The 15,522-nt window shown below is 45.1% G+C and overlaps 1 long non-coding RNA gene across 1 annotated transcript; it reads left to right on the forward strand.

Annotated features, from left to right (window-relative positions):
- The first annotated feature begins 840 nt into the window (after positions 1-840).
- LOC310892193 lies at positions 841-10,966 on the forward strand. Its single transcript, XR_014577932.1, has 4 exons — positions 841-956; positions 4,083-4,309; positions 5,987-6,149; positions 8,671-10,966. It is a non-coding gene; the product is annotated as an uncharacterized lncRNA (long non-coding RNA).
- The last annotated feature ends 4,556 nt before the right edge of the window (positions 10,967-15,522 follow it).

Here is a 15,522-nt window from a genome sequence, read left to right on the forward strand (position 1 = left end):
TGGGACTTTTTCAGCACCTGGGGACCTAGCAAGAAGCTGGTGGCACTGACTGTAGCTTTCACAGGCTGAAGAATAACCCTTTCCTTCACACTCACCTGCGTTTGACTCGGAACCACATCCATTCTCCAGTGAACATGTCACCCGATCTGACTCTGCACTTGCTATTCTCATGTTCAACGACATCTTCATTTTGAGATGGCTCCTTTCATACTAGCTGAGATGCACTTTGGGTGGAGGAATGGTAGGATAAGGTGCTGTGTCAGACAGACATGTTTGGCAAGTAAACCTTCTGTGCCATCTACAACTTCCTTCCTTGCATAGATTTTGCTGCCAACTGTGCCAATGATACCTCCCAGCCATGCCTAAAACCATGAGCAAGCAGCTTCCCCAAAGTATTTCTGTTACGGGCAACAGCCTAAGGGAATGCCACCTATTGCCTTCTTCTCAGAGGTACAGGCTCTGGGAGTGCTTTGATGCTGGAGGATCAGTGGTGACAGTACCTGTGACTTCAGGGGGCCAGTGCAAGACTAATTGCCACTGCTGCAACAGTTCATTCAGCGATCAAATTTAATAGCAAGATTGGAACTTGGATTCTTGCAGGGGCATTGGAGAGGAAAAGCAGCCAGTGTGCAATAGCTGCACAGGGCCTTGTCCAGAATGAGCATGGGTGTATTGCACAGCTGGGCCTGCCAAAATCCCTTGGACAGAAAATCAGGGTGGCCTTGACCCCAGTGCTCCAGATGGAAAGGCAGCAATTACCCAGAGGAGAGCCCGGCTGCTTGCCGTGGGGTGGAAGGTGGGACCTCCTCGGAAGCCAGTCCCAGCAAGGGCTGGGGGAAGAGTTTCTGCATCAGAAGCAGGTTTTGTGCAGCTAAGTGGCCTAAGCCTGCCGGCTGCACTGAAGAAAAACCATTAGAAGAAATCAGCTTTTGATGGGAAGTGTGAGATGCATACAGGTCAGAGCACATAATGAGATAAACTTTAACTTGAAACTAATTCTTGAGCTTATTATACTGAAATGGCTTTGGGAAAATCACTTCACATGGACATATTACAGTCTCTAAGGTAGCGCTTCTACCACCACTAAGCCAAAGAGGTTATTTCCCTCTTTATTTCTAAATGCACCAGCTTTAAAGAATGCTTTCATGGATTAGAAAAACATGTTCCAGTTAAGTCGCCTTACCCGTGTGGAGGTTACACGTAATTAAATTCTATCACTGAGATTACCAGTTATTAGATTATATATGTATTTTTTTAAAAAGCAAGCATGTTTTTGCTTGTGTGACAAGGGGTGGCATAAAGAAAAACAGTAGTATGTGCAAAGAATCGCTAAATAACTGATAAATAGGCTTAAGTTATTTAAACTGGCATCACAAGTAGCTTAAGCAGTATGTTTTGTATCATCTAAATTTCTAAATACCTGTAGTATATTTGTAAACATGGCAATCTAACATTTTGCTGAACAGCACATTCACATTCAAATTAACATAAATGAGGATTTAACAGCTGATTGCACAGTGTGAATGATAGTAACTAATTGTCAGAGAGGGAGAGTTGTAAGATGATGGTCCTAATGCGATCAGTGAGGAGGGAGATGCCTTGTAGGAAGAATGGGGGAATTTTTTAAGACCATGGTCTCTGTCTGGGGAGGCAAATGCCACCGAGGGGAGACGGCAATGTGGGTAGAGGGGGACATTGGAGGAGGGAGACTCGGAGAGTGGGAGCGGGTGCGAGGGGCGGCGTGAAGCCTTTCTCCCGCGGGCCCCCACCTCCTTTATGGCAGGGATCAATGGGCTCCCTGGCTATTGAATGCTGCTCCTCCTGGAGGATGCAATTGTTGGGAGGTGTGGCTCATTTCAGGCATTTAATCTCCGCTGAATGGGGGCTGTGTTACCCATTTTGCTTGTGGGCCGGGGAGCACAGGCAGCTGGTCAGTGGGAAGCAACAATGACCATGAGTGGGGGCGAGGGCCGGGACGCGGGCGCCTGCATCCACACCGCTGGCCCTGCTCAGCCCAGCTCTCCCCCGTCCTGCCCTTGGCTTCCCTGTGGGTCTTGTCCTCGTCTGATAATGCTGAGACCTGATGGACACACACCACCTCCAGGCAATGATTTCAGCACAAAGCATTAAAGGCAATGCCGTGGGGCATTATCTCCACCTCCATCTCCAGCACGGACACCTGGAAAGAAGAGCGGTGGAAAAGATCTGGGCTACCTCCAGCACCTGCCTTTCATTGGGAGGGATCTGGGTTCCTCTGGGAGCTCTGGATAACTCCCTGAAGGAGCCCTCCTCTCTCCATGCCTTCCTTGGTACCCACATAATCAGGCAGCTTCACTGGAGTGAACTCATAGCAGTAATGACACCAGAAAGTACGTGTGGTTGGGGTAACCTAAGCTTCTCATCTGGCCTGACTTTACCTGTTTTGCCTAAGTTTAAGAGCAAGTACAGAACCCAAAAGATCAGATTCGTGGCAGCAGGAAGAGCTGCTGGCAGTTTTACTCAGGAGCCATGGTTCACCTTGGTTCCCAGGGTGAGCTGCCTCATCCCCCCACGCTGCCCATCCTATCGACTTGGCTTAAGCTCGCTGCAACAGGGACACTCCGCCTGTGTGTCTGCACAGGGCCTGGTCTGAGGGTGTCCTCACTCTGTGCTGCACGGATAATTATAACCAGGAAGGGAAATCCTGACAACTGACTATTCGCCATCGCTTCTCTGTTATTTCACTTGCTATTGCGAACACCTCTCTTGGACTCTGGACAGCCCCATGAAAAGATCAGACAGCATCAGCAAGTCTTCCTTTCTCTAGGCACAGAGGCCTGGCTGCAGGATAGAGGAGATGGAAGGATCTCATGAGAAGGATCCTCCTGCAGCGGTGTTAGCCAAAGACTGGCCTTAGGGAGGGAAAAACACAGTCGCAAACCAAACCGTGAGGCTGTAACTCATTCAGATGTAGGCACAGAGTGGCAGCCCCAAAGAAACCCCGATTTGCTTTCTCTCCCACCAGCTTCAGCGAAAACCAGCCAACAAAGCTCCCAAGTGGAGCTCGATTGCAGATGCAGGGCAGTGGGCGAGCGTTCAGCCGCTGGGAACACCTTCGGCACTCTGTTTCCTTGAGCAGCTCCTAATAACTTGGCAGCTCTGCAAAGGATCTGCTGGAGGCAATCAGTTCCCTTAACTCAGAAGCCTGGACGGCTGGAAATTGGAGAGCTGATTGTGTCTGTGCTCCCCTTGGTGTCTCTGCCTTTGATGGTTTTATGCCGTGTTACAGCTCTGCATCCCATCATAAGAGCCACTTGCCAGGCTGTCTCAGCAAGGGATAAAATTGCTGAACATATTGGAGGTTTCTTTTTTTCTATCAAGAACTCCTTATAGTGTAACCCTATGATTAGCAGTATTAACCAGCCTGGCTACTGCAAGGGTGACTTTTATTGGAAACAATGACTTCAGGAGATCTACTAGGCAAAAATAAAATAATTACAAGGGCCAAAATCTTAAAGGAGATCTCTGGTTTTTAGTAAAGACATTTTAACACTTCTAGGATTCAGGCAAAACACTTTCCACAAAATCAAAAGTTTAACCCAAAGCAACTTCAGAGTTGCTTAAAGAATTCTTTGTGGTGTGAACAAGAAAAAGGAATTTTAAAGCAGCCCTAGCTTCCAGTGTAAAACACCAGCAATGTCAACTTAGACACCTGAAAACAAAGCACATGGGAATTTGGCTTTTCTTGGTTTCTGAATCACCAAATTAAAAATAGGTGCTTAGAGTCTGGCCAGGGTTAGCTGCAGCAGTGAATTACTGATCTGATACATGAAGGCCGTAAAATTCAGAACTCAGCTATGCAATCGGATCCAGGTTTTCCTTGGCAATGCCCCAACACAGCGTGGCAGAAATTAATTGTTTATAGCAGAGACTGAACTGGTGGTATTAAAATATTTTTTTTTTCCAAATGGTAGATCTTCAAGAGCAACTACTATGCACCAATCAAGAGCGGCTAAGGATCAATAGTACTGAAATGAAAACCATGGTATTGTGTAATTGAGTAATGCTTTTTTTCATCGGCATTCTTTTTTTTTCTCTGAAAGGGGCTGTCACAGTCACTCACAAATCATACCAGCCAGACCCAGCTGAGGCCAGACCCGATGGCAGAGGAAGCAGCAGTCAGCCAGGACCCTGGGGCATCACCAGTCGGAGCTGCACCAAAACCTAGCCTGGCATTCAGGAGCCACCACACCTTTGCAGTCTGTGCAGAGGAGATGAGCTCTTCCTTTTAAGATCTCAGTCGAGACACAACCAAGCGTCTTGATTTCTGGTCAGTCTCCGTAACAGTCCCTCTCACTCTCTTTCCTTGATGTTCTCCCACCAAACGCTGGCGTGTCATTGTAGCCACGTCCCTCTCTCCAACCATTCCTCTCCAAAATCCATGGTACATAGGTGAGAGATTTGACAAAGGTCTGTCCAGCCAGTCCTTGCAGCCTCCCAAAGGGGAAGGCCTCACTCTCCCTCCATGAGACCCCTTCCTGTACCCTGTGGTAGGAAATTGGAGGCAGGAGCTGGCTGGGAGCTAGGGGCAGGCACAACCAAGGAGCAATGACCGTGGGCACATCTTCTCCCAGCAGCAAGATAGACAGCCACAAAGCGGCCATAAGATTGCTTTGCCTACCACGAGTGGAAGGAGAGCATTGCTCGTGTTAAGTGGCCACCCCATAACCCTTCCCGGTGGGGTGCAGCACACTGGTGCATGCAGGGCTGGAGCCACGGGGTGCAGCTGACACCGCTCTGGTGCCTTCAGCAGCAGCAACGGCAGGCACTCCAAAGTGAGGTAGGTGGCTTTGGTGTATTTAGCACCACAGCCCCTCTTGAAAATAATGAGAGCTGGATTTTTTGTGGGTCTGGGGCTAGTAAATCTGAAGTAAATCTTCTCACCTTTAACTTCAACGTCCGGGGAGCAAGGCGCTCTCCACTCGTTTGTTAGACCCTAAGTCATCCTATAGAGGGAAGGGCATGGTAGTACTTCCTGCATGCCCATGCTAAATCACTTTATGCAGACTGGTTTTTGGTACTCTCTTAATCTCCTCCCTGTATGCCTATAATGCCTAGCCTTATTAAGGGCTTATGGCCTTGTCTTAATTTTCCCACAAACCAGATGCATGTAATGATATTCATTTCTATTATTTTCCCAGATGAAAAAGCTGAATCTTTGCTTCAATATAGTTTAACAAGGGCTATGTGGATGCACATAGACCTCTTGCTAACTCCTAAAGAAAAAAAAAGAAAAAAAAAAGTAGCCATGTTTTATATTTCCAGACTTGTAGAATGACCTTAGCTATCTGGTATCTGTACTAGTTGTGATCAAGTACGGTGAGAAACCCAGTTCTGCCCCCAGAGGAGCTGCTGTCAGGACATCTCCACAAGTAGCACAGGCCATAGGGGCACACTGGCGGAGAGGAGCAGGCTCTGCTTCACACATCTCTTGTTACCTGGATCACAAAAGGGGTTGAGTCAAGCAAAACATAACTCAAAGCTTCAGTGATGAAGTAGCCAATAGCATCAGGTGAAAAGGACTCCTGACAAATGAGAAGCAGCATCCTCTTTTCTTTGAGGTTTTTATCTTGAGGCTACATGATGCCAGCGGGAAGGTCCACAAGAAGACCTCACTGTCTTGGTGCTGCCCACAGTTGGGTTCAGAAGGACACAGGCTCGGTCTGGCGTTGAAGCCTGCCCTGATCTGCAAGGATGCGATGGGCTGAAACCTAGCAAGCCTGGTTAAGCATGTGCAAACTGCTGCTTTTTGAGAGGCTGTGCTTTGACCAAGTGGGTGTGTTTTTTCATTCACGGAAAGGCTAAGCAGCTGCTCGATTTAAGATATGCTGCCTCCAAAAAAAATTGAATATGACAGTTTTTTTAGAGAAAAGGCTCACAGATTTATTTATTTATTTTTTTAAATGTAGGAGAAGAATTATATGCTTTCTTCTGCCCTGATTTTCAGGAATTGTTCTGATAGAAAAATAAATTGTGAAGAAAAAAATATGACCCAAGGTTTCTATGACCTTTTAAACTTACAACTAAAAATGAGACTGAAGAAGGAAATTGCTCCTTGGGGAGCATTACTGACTTGGAGGTGCTTCCTTTCTCCTTTCTGGTAGAATGAGGTAAGAATGGCCATTTCCTTCTCTATTCCATCAGATTTAACATGTTTGGGGAAAAAATTTTTGTCTTCCCTATGTTAAGATGTTACCATGATGCATATTTCAGTTCCTGGTCTTCAGAGAATGCCGCCACTGCATCCCTTCTTGAAAATAAGACCCATAGGTACTGGGGTTTGCCTGTTTCTTCTTCCCAGGTACAGGAATTTGAAGAATAATTGTCAGCTTGGTTGTTTGATTTTGTGCAAAAAAAAGAGAAACTGGAAGCACGCTTGACCAAGAATCCTTATACTTCATGACATCCAACTGGCGGGCAGGACAGGGCTCAAGGCCATCTGCCCTCGCTTCTCCTGACATCTGCTACCCTAACTGGCCAGCCTGAGGATCCGAGCGAGTTACTATCAATTATTGAAGGCAGCATTTTCAGTACAGGCTCCTTTAGCAGAGGTCAGTGTAATGCCCATTCAGTTGCAGACACACTGAAAACTAAATGCGTGACCCGAGTCAAAGTTCATTGTAGAGACACAGATCTGGGCCACGACCTCAGAAATAGCTCAGCCTGTTCTGCAGGGACGAGAAGGCATAGAATTACCAACTAGAATAAAGTTACCATCTTCAGAATGGGTGTCCATACAGATCAGCAACTGTTACCATTAATAAGCATAAAGGTTTCTGAGGGTGAGTGACAGCAGCACCCAACCCCATAGATTTTTTTTTGAGTCATCCTTTCACCTGCAGGGTCATCTCATTCATCCTGCTGACGGGGACAGCAGCGTTCCGTGTCCCCAGGAAGGCAGCAAGGCAATGGGGAAAGTCACAGTGACAATATAGCTGCCCCTGAGGTGGGACAGAGGATTTTTACCCTTTTTTGTTAAAACATTTCCCAGTTCAGGTAAGCAAACAGTGGGGACAAGTGGCATGACCCAGCCCATGCCTACTTTTGCCACTGACTGTGTCTCTGGATGATGTTTCAGCAAGCAGATAAAAGCCTTCAAACACTTCAAAATGCAAGGAATGTGTGAAAAATTATCTGAGAATGATGGAAGGCTCTTGCAGAAGTACACAGAGGAGTGCCTGGTGGAAAAAGATCAGGGTGATCATTATATCAATGGCAAAAGAGACACTTAATGAAAAGACAAGACAAAAGACTGACTGTGTGTTTTGAGACAAAATGGGACAACGGAGCACAGATAACAGCTGGGCTGGGAGAGCCCTGACCACTTGCCCCCCCCAGTGAAGGAGACAGGGGCAGTGCAAGCCAAAGAGGGCACAGAGGTGTCACATCCGAGCCCCGTACAGACATGAGAAGCCAGTGAGGTTGATCCAGAGCCATCAACAGCAGGGGAAACCAGATAAGAAGCCAGGACACTAACATGGTGCAGGGGAAGGTCCTGCCCCCTGCAGAAATCTTCGGTGTCTTTTCGGGGGAGGAGGATTTCACTCCCAGCTCTGAATCACAGAAATGATCAGCCACTCTCAGAAAAACGCTGGTTCTCGACTGTCTGTGATCATGCAGCTCTGGAGAACGCATGGCTCCCTGGGGCTGAGTCTATGGATTAACCTACAGTCAGCATTTCTCAGGGGATTTCTTCCTTTTCTTGCTTCTTAGCCTGTGAATACAGCGCATGAACCAATGCTTCCCCCACCCCCACCCCTTTTTTTTTTTAATATTATTACTTTGAAATGACAGGCTTAAGTTTCTGTTTTAGGATAACTGGCGTTTTCTAACTTCTGATCTTTGTCTACAAGAAAAACCAGATAGACACTTCTTTCATTGCTTTCATTTTCCCAGCTATGCCCCAAAGCGACAGGATTACTTCACTTATTTTCATAGATTCCTGCTTGGTAAATGCCAAGAATAAAAATAATGTATCGCTTAGTAAAGTAACAGAAGCTAAAAGACACATCTACGCTGTCAGTATGCCCCTTATAACTATGAATCCTGTTACAAAGCACAACAACGCAGCTTTCCTGAGGACTCCAAGATCACCCATAAGGTGATGGTGCAGCTCCTGCTGCAGGGCTGGTTGAAGACCCTGTGCAAAAATGATCCAGACAACTCCCCTCAGTCTTGGGTTTGCATCAGACCAGTTTTACAAGTGGTCACAAGTGCACAATATGCATGTACAAGTAAGATATAGACCTTCATAAAACATATTCTGACCTCTGGTATTACAGAAGATCGAGAATTTTTACTTTGCAGCCTGAAGTTCTTATTAACGACCTGAATTGTGCATCTGATTTGGTAAAATGGATGAATTGACAAATACCTCTAGTGACAAAATCAATCAAACTGATTTTGCTGCTGTTTTGCTTCTGGAGGGAATATTCCAAAACTGCTGGATGGATATTTGGCTTTTCTGAAACTCAGTGTGCTGTTCATTTATTGTTGGGTTCTGAAATGAATTATAGTAAATATTATAATATTTACTAGCTGTGGCTTTTTCGTATATAGAATATTGTTTGAAGTTTCTTTCCTATTTAAACATTGTCAGATAATTTCACCCAATGCAACTCTGTTTTACAGAATATGAAATACTTGATGGAAACTCAGCACCCAGCTTTCATGTTGAGGAACTCTGTTTCTCCTGACAGCAGCACTATGATCTCCATGTTTCATTAATTTTACCACCTGTTATACCTGCAGCAAGCCTGTTGCCCTGTCTCCTACTTTCACCCTAGGTTGAAACTCAAGAGGACAGCAGTGAATTTATAAATATGCTTTTTTAGCTTTTCATATTTTTTTTTGTCCAATTAAATGCTGAACAGGGACAGATTCACAATATTCTGTACCTTCTCCCTTGCTTCCATGCTCTGCCCTTTATTTTCAAGGACAAAGAGACACATCTCTGCAGCCTTGCCCTATGTTTACCTGAGCCAATTTGCTATCATTACCCATAACCCATACTGCCACAAAGTTTGAGTTCCTTGTTTTCTCAATTTCTTTTAATGAGGAATGTATGCTTTGGCAAACAAATAACCTTCAACAGAAATGTTGGCTAGTTTTAAATGACTTGTTTCAATTTCTTGTTCATAATCAGCTGTGAGGTTCAGGAATGTATCTCTTCTGTTTTTAAATTTAAAAGTTCTGGAATAAAGTTCAAATCCACTAGAAATTCTTGGAAGGGAGAGGATGGAACCAGCCACTAAAGGAAAAGCTCGATGATTTCAATATAGCTAAATGTGCAGGTGTAAGAGATGAATACAGAGGTGGTGCAAAGACCTGCAACTCGACTACTTTGGCTTCTGCCCTCAGCCCGGGTCCAGTTGCTGTACTGGTCACCAAAGTGTCCTGTTGTCTCCTCAAGAGAGGCATGAGCTTGGCCTTTAATTGCAGACTTGTGTTTCCCCTTAAAGAGGCTTGAACAAACCTGGACAGAATTGGTGAAACCCATGCTGAAGGAGTGAGTACTGTTGGGATAACCCAACCCTTCACTTTCAGAGCTAAGGCTTTTCCACAGTCAGAAAAATGACTTCTGATAGATAGCACACATACAAGAAGTTTTCAGGCAAATCCATACCCAATTAGTTTTCACCAGAAAGAGAAGCATGTTCATTAATAACAGCCTGAAAGCCCTTGATGCAAAATCCGGTCAGGGCAGTGCATTTGCCTTCACAGCTCTGCACTTGCAGCCTGCGGCAGATCCCCTCTCAAAGGCATGAGACAGTCAGCAAGGCGATGCTGAAAACCCAATGATACTGCCAAAATGGAAAGGGAACTTCCTTGTTCTGTCTACATTTGAAGAAGTTGAATGTACATGCCACTTTGGAGAAGGATCGCAACCCCTTTGGAGTGAGAGATTGTCAGTTTATGAAAGAATTAAGGCATGCATGAGATTTGTCTTTCACTTCTTACTTCCAAGCTTTTATTGTTTTTGGCTAACGAGGTACATCTGGATACTTCCTTAAGTGTCACAAAATCAAGGCCTCTGCTTATTCCGTGGTTTGTGTGAGAAGGTGTTCTGGGGTGCTTCCAGTAATTGTAACACTGAAAGAGCTTTTGTATTTGTTTCCTAGTTGGTTATCTCTAACATATGGAGTACAATGGCTCACTTGAAACAAAATCCTTGCTTATTCTTTCACTGAAAAAAAGGTAATAGGACAAACCCTCTGTAAGCACTGAAGTAGGACCCACCATTTCTTAAACAAAAGTGCCCTGTGAAAAAAAGAAACATATTCAGGTGGTGGTTTAACTTGAATTAGGAGAGGATTTGTTGTGATCATTGCTAGATGATTCCCCGGATTCCCTCATTTTTGGATCTAAGGGAAACAAACATTTTTTTTCTGCAAGAAATTCTTGGAGTTGTGAAATCATTCAAATGTTTTGTCCTGAAAATTTCTCACCAGCATTGGACCCATGAGCCCTGGGTGACAGTTTCTTAAGACCTAGTCATGACTGGATATTATAAAGGGATGGAGCACGTGTGATAAAATAGTCAACTTGTATAAATCTCTCTGTATCTGTTCAAATCTCTTCTGAATGAAGCACTCGGCACATTTCTGTCATGTCGTCTTAGCTAGGATTTGTTAACTCCTTCTGTATAGATTTAGAGCACAGTATTTCTCTCATATATTTATGTTATCAATAAACAATTCTCCAAAAGCAGTTCCCAAGTCAAGGCTCTGACTCTGTGGTTAGGATCCTGGACAAGCACTGCAAAGAGCTGAATTTCTGTCCATCTTCTACCCCTTAGTGACCTTCCCCAGTCCAGCTGTGACCTGCAAACATGCTTGTTCAGCTCTCTCAGCAGTTCTCACTAAGGCAGGAGGGAAAGGATTAGTCCACTCACCTGAGTGGTGAGCACTCTTTCCTGCAGCACTGAATCCTTTAACCTTAACCTTCCAACAGACCAGCGCAGTTTTTCTTGTTTGTGCACTCCTTAACCTGATAACTATAACTATTTTGGCAGTCTGCTATGCACTAAGAGGATACAAGCAGCAATAAACTTCTGTTATCTTTGATGCCATAAATGTAGTCCTCAAGGCAGTATTAGCAGTTTAACTTTAAGCACCATCCTAAGTATTCAACCTGTAATTCTTCCTGAGTTTTTCCATGGACAATGATATGTTCCTCCATGCACAGGGACTTCATCCAGTAGGTGGATTGTTGGCATCCTGTCTCATTGCACCTCTGATGGGCTTACCCGATTCACACTAACTTCAGAAGGCATTATTCAGACAAGTGAAAAGGATCTTTCACAAAAAATGACACACGTTTTGGTGATACAAAAATGAGCACACAGAGAAGGCTGATCTTGCTGATCTTGCAGAGAAGGCTTTATCTTGCACGTAGACCTACCAGAGAGTAATACAGACATACAGAAGGCACTACTAAATAAATAAATAAATAAATAAATAAATAAATAAAATAAATCTGTGGTTTTAGGCTGCTGGGAGCGTTGTGCCAGAGTTGCACAGGGTTTGGTGCCATCAGAATAACCTGAACTAGGTTGTGTGTAGGTGTGTCTATGGCCAGCATGTGACCCCGTTATAGCAACTGGAAGGAGCATAGGTGAGATTTCTGTCCACACTGCATGAAACAAGGTAACCAGTAAATAATTTTTAGACCAAGGCCACACGTACTTAATTACATAAGCAATTATATTACATTGCAATCAAAAATGCTGCCCCGCTGGCCACATAGAGCCATGCTGCTCTTCATAAAAAAATGAATTTGCCTTTCTACCTCTGTAACACACAACAATCCCAAGTGCTCATAAATCCCATCTAAGTGAGGAGCGCAGAGATGCTTAGAAATATTAGTGTTCCCTCCATGTTCATATATACAAAAAATGTGCCAGAAACTAAAGCAAGCCTTTCTGGCTCCTAGAAAATATCTCTGATGTTTTCCAAAGAAACTATGCCAACAAGCCTCTGTGCCACAGACACCCACCCAAAACGATGAATGCAGTAGCAGCCTTTTAAGTCCAGTGTGGTCTGGCTTCTTCCCACAAGTGCTGGCGCATGAATTTGAAGCTTAAGGGACACCTCAGAGGGCAGCCACACACCAGCAACCCACCTTCCTCTGCTCATCATCTCAGCTGTGGCACCACAAAGGAGGCAGGTGGTTATCCAAGGAGGAAGACCATGGGCTGTTTCAACTGCTGAGAACCCAAACTTACTCCCTGCATTATAACTGATGGCCAGAGAATAACCAGACCCAAAGCACGGATGGATGTGCTTGTGGAGGTAAGCAAGCCTCAGTGATTTATTCTTTGTTTTCTGCACTGATTTTTCAGGAAGCCAAATGCAGAATCAGATCTGGCCGAGGCAAAAAGCACAGACCACACTGGCAACATCCACATTTGAGAGGAACAAGAGCAGCTGTCTTTGCCAAAGGCAGATGGAAAATAGCTGGTCTGGTCGCTGCTGTTGTTTGAAGTGACCTGGGATCCTGACCAAACTCCAGAAAGCAAACTTTGACAGCAGCGACCAAAACGACCTTCTCCCTACAAGACAAGAAACATTGCTGTTAGATGCCCTGCTAGACCACTTTAGGGCAGTTTCATTGAAGCTGAGCACGAGCCTGTTCCGTCTCATGCATGCTCCCTGTCTCCCTCAGATAACGAGGATCTCTCAGAGGTGCACGCTTTGGTTACGTAGAAGCTGTGGCTCACCGCAGAAATCAATGGATAAAATTCTACCAAACTGTGCTCTCAGGGGACCATGCCATGTAATCACAGCGGTCCCTTGATCTTACAATCTGTTGCCATCCATAGTTTGGGAAATCAGAAAACTAGCCACGTGCTGGCCCACTAAGACTGGAGATATTTGGGTGGTTGATATTCAATCAGACACACCAAAGTAAGCCAGTCACCTCTGGATGATAGATCTCAAGCCTACACCCACCTAGCCCTGCTGTATTGCTGGGAGCATGGTTATTCTGTCCTATTAAGCTTAAACAGGACTAGCTGGTAGACTTTGAGCTACTCTGGGGGGGTTGAGGTGGTTCACAGCAAACAGGCTGGCTCATGTGCCCTTCAGCATTGGCAGTGGGGCCCCTCTTGCCCCACAGAGTCCATTTTCCTCTGCCCCATATTCTGACTTATTCGTGGGCACCCACAAGGATGGTGCTGGGCAGCTGTGAGACCAAACCCCTCACTCTGTGATGGGTTTTCTCTGGTCCCAGTGCCTCTTGGGCTCTTGGCAAGCCTTGGCTGGACCTGTGCAAAGGTCTGATAAGACCCTCCCAGCACTAGCCTTTTCTGCACGGGAGGGAAAAAAAAAAAGACCCACCCAAAACTACGGCCCCACGTCTGGTGGCGCAGTATGCATATGAGGTGGATTTACTGCAGCGCTGGACTTAAAGCCACCCCATCTGGATGTGTTATCTGCTCGGTAACCCGAGTTTTCTGGTGACAGAAGGTCTGCTTCTCCTCTGCTGGAGACAAACACAACCAACAACAACAACAAAAAACAAAAAAATCAAAACAAGTGTTTTTATTAAGCTTGCATGCACTTAAGCCATTTCTTTGAACCTTTACAATTCAGCGCAGTGTTCGCTGGCTATGAATGTCTTCATCTGGGTTTAAAAGGTGGGAACAATGTCGTGCACTTAAATCCCTTAACTGGAAATTTCGTGCCTTTCATTTGTTTAGCCACAGTAGAGAAAAGACTAGTCACAAAACTTTCCTCTGTGCTTAAGAAGATTTCTCCTTTGAAGCAGCACCAACAATAATACTGTAATAGAAGTAAAGCCTGCTCTTCTTACACCAAGCATATTTTCTTCTGAAGAAACGTGCTGCAATTGCGGTGACAAAGTAGGGCTCGCTGAGCAGGGCCGTTTCCCCCCGCTACTTTGTGTTGAACTTTTACAAGCAAGCCATAAATACATAGATACCAAAGAGTTAATTTGCGTTTTTAAACCTCCTTCCCAATATCCTCTCTCATTCCTGCATAAAATCCCCATGTCCAGACATCAAATCAGTAAACCCTGTTGCCTGTCAGAGAATACAATGTCAGGCCATTAGTATGTTAATAAGTCCGGAGGGTGACAGGTGGCCTAGTAGACAGCTCAATTAAGCTGCTCATTAAACACACGCTAACGAACAGCCAAGGCAGGGCCTGAACAGCACCATTCTGTAATGACATGATGTCAGAGCGAACAAATGAGGAAAAATAACAAAAACATTACAGCAGTGACAGACGCCACTAATAGGGACCCCTTGCACTACATCAGCCCTCAAATCAATGAGCAACAGGGATCAAAAAACTCGACCCAACATTCTCAGGGGACTGAATACAGCAAGATTTTTTTGGTCAGTTTTTTCCCTCTTTTTTTTTTTTTTTTCCCTTAACTAAAATTATCACAGAATATCACAAATTAATAATGGGGGGGTGGAGGGGGGGAGGAAATAAAGGGACAGAATTTGTTTCCTGCAAGATGTAACCACGAAACATGAAAACTGAAAAGTAAGGTCTGAATGAAAATCATTATTTAATGGGATCATCATTTAAATTTGATTGGCATTTTTCCCTTTATCTTGCCTTTTCCCCCCTTTTTCTGAAGCCCACAGGTTCGAATGATTTACCGTACCTGCTCTGCCTACTCGTTCGGCATAGGTCACCCTACCAGTTAGAGGGAGCAGAGACAACTTTTAAAGTGCAGATTTGTAGCTATTATTTTTAAAAAGGGGACTTCTGGCAGCTGGTAGAGAAATCCTGTCATTTTCAAGTAAGAAGCTTTCTGGGTAATAAATTCAAGCATGCGACTGGTGCTGAAACGACATTCGAGTCCCGCACTGCTAAACTAATAGGCTGGTGGACCATTATAGGGTCGCGACCTTAGCTCTTATCCTAGCTGCAGAGCTGTGTTAAGTTAACAACCGATACCTTAAAGGTCTAACTCCAGATTTGTGCTAATAACTGCGATAATCAAGTTGAACTGCGCAGTGAGTTTACAGCAGCGTCTTCCAGGGAGAAATAGCTGATCACTTGGCGGCTATTAGCAGACAGGTGTGAAAGCAGCTGCAGCGGTGAGCGGGCTTGCAGGTGCAAGTCTGCCGTAATATTTGGGAAGCCCGTGTAACCTTAAGGGTAGGCCAAATTCAGCCAGACACAAGGTGATGGTTTCTGCTGCCTGCACCTTGTAAAGCATTGCATATCTGCCGATGCAAAGTGGGTGCAAGGAGCTGTCATATCAAGCGATTGATTTTTTCCAGCCCTTTTGGCCTCCTGCAAATAAGGTACCGAGTGATGGAAAATGAGTACTGAAGGGTGCAAGGCCGGTGGGTGTTTCTGGGCTGAATCCAGCTGTGCCATAGACAATGATGCAAGGCAGACATCAGATGTCAGATTAGCGCCGAGTAACAAAACAGCACGGCTTGCCCCAATATGGTTACAAAAAATGAACACAGCAGAGGGCTGGCTCGTGCACGGT

The sequence above is a fragment of the Anser anser genome (genome assembly GCF_964211835.1).
Source record: "Anser anser genome assembly, chromosome: 1".
Classification (NCBI taxonomy): domain Eukaryota; kingdom Metazoa; phylum Chordata; class Aves; order Anseriformes; family Anatidae; genus Anser; species Anser anser.